The sequence below is a fragment of the Branchiostoma belcheri genome, unplaced genomic scaffold (genome assembly GCF_001625305.1).
Source record: "Branchiostoma belcheri isolate BF01 breed outbred unplaced genomic scaffold, Haploidv18h27 scaffold6, whole genome shotgun sequence".
In the NCBI taxonomy this organism is placed as follows: Eukaryota; Metazoa; Chordata; class Leptocardii; order Amphioxiformes; family Branchiostomatidae; genus Branchiostoma; species Branchiostoma belcheri.
In genome coordinates this window covers 2914006-2915901 of record NW_017804242.1, presented here as the reverse complement: position 1 = coordinate 2915901, position 1896 = coordinate 2914006, and the positions used below count along the sequence as shown (strand labels likewise).

The 1896-nt window shown below is 37.9% G+C and overlaps 1 protein-coding gene across 2 annotated transcripts in view; it reads left to right on the top strand.

Annotated features, from left to right (window-relative positions):
* Positions 1-1896, top strand: part of LOC109482535 (inositol-trisphosphate 3-kinase B-like) — a 21000-nt gene that overhangs the window by 5537 nt on the left and 13567 nt on the right. The window lies entirely within an intron of this gene.

Sequence of the window (1896 nt, the reverse complement as noted above, 5' to 3'; positions counted from 1 at the left end):
GGCCAGTCCTGAGTTGTATATCTGGGAGTGAAGTCGTCCCTCTCTCTCGTGACCACGTAACATCAATTTGCTCAGTTAACAAAGAGATCAGAGTAGGATTCTTGCATTACTAATAGCTATGAAATGTATATGGAATAAAGTATACCAAACACCTTGCAGGCTGCTCCATCAATTCTTCAATTCAGAACATACAAGTCTCTAAGTACTAAAACTCGCTTGAAAGTTTATCTGGGTTGGTACTTAACGTTACATGATAAAAATTAAAATTGTACCAACACAAAGCAACTCCCTCATTATTTATGGCCATATAACGTCCAATTAAATTTAAACCCAGCTGTCATGTTTTAACAATGAACACATGTGATAACATAAAAAAGAACCCTAACAACACCAACCTCGTTCATGGAGGGAAGATGTCTATTGCTTGTTTATACCTGTATCTTGTACCAAAAATTGCTTGTTTACATTTCCACATTTCAGGAGGGCAATAGCAGCAGTGGCGCTAACAAAGAGAATTGCCATATCATTGCAAGAAGTTGAGGAATAAAGTTTTCCTCATGTAATGTTTAGCTCGTTGTTAAATTTATTATTTACGAGACATGAGGCAGAGAGAGGTAATTGAGGGTAATCGTTGCCTAGTAATATGGAACCTATTGACGTCAATTCTCTAACCTGCGGGGCTTTAAGAACAAAATTAGAATATTTGTATACTTAAGCCTGTTTGTTCTCCAATGGATGAACTTAAGGTTACTAGGGAAACTTGCTTACTGCTCTGGTCTCATGGTCCAGCCTGGTTTGGGTTACCCTGAACAGGAGGTATGTTTCAACTGTGTCAACATAAGGTTCCCTTTGGGTTTTTATTTTGCTAAGCTAGGTTCCTTGGCGGTTTTGCAAAACTGGAAATCATAAACTACTCTAATACCTGCATTCATCTGTGAGAGGACGCAGATGTGCCCGGAACAGGTGAGGATGTATGATTAGCTGAGCAATCATCTGACTTTGATTTACATAATTATGTATTGGATAATTATATATGATGTAAAGCTATATGAAGAAACAGGAAACTTAGTGCCACCTGTTCTGTTTAAGATTTTGACATTTAATCCCCTGGAGTAAACCTGTGGCATTCCAGCTCCAGAATTCTTGAGGAGTCATCATTCCCTGGGAGAGTTTAGAAGGTGGAAGTATTCCTGCACATGTTTAATGTTCGTCCCACACAGCTGACCTCTAGCATCTACAGGCTGACACAGGTCAGCTGGTCGGGCAACTATCTAGGATAGAGACATCATGCCTGCAGCTCTGCTCCAGATTCTGTAAATCATGGAATATGTTTACTGTTTTCCTAGTGAGATCTCACTGCATACTTATCAAACCAAAAACATGTAGTCTGTCAAAATTCAAATGCAATAATTTACTCCTTTTATTGCAGGATTCTAACTTACTATTAGTTCTGTATTACGTCTGTACTTTTTTTGGGTCAGCAATTACATATACCAACCAAGGCTGCCTGTACTGACCTTGTAATGACATGTATCATTGCCAATAAATACAAATACATTGTACAAGTATAATATGCTACCAGGGTTGATTCAACTGCAAGCTGTTGATTTTCATCTTTCTACACAATTTTAACTAAATTTAAGTATGAATTTATGATAAATACAGCGCCCAGGCCAACATGAAGGATTCTAGGAAGACATCAAATAGGCTAACAGTTGAACAAGTTTGTGATTTGATCAATCAAATTTCTATTCTATTTTCAGAACAGGAAATCAGATTTTCAGCCATGCCAGAAATAGAGTTTCCAGTGTAACATACATACAAACAGTGTCAGGTTATTGAAGCAAATGTCAAGCAGCTCTCGAAGCTGTTTTCATGGTGCTACAGAATTGATTG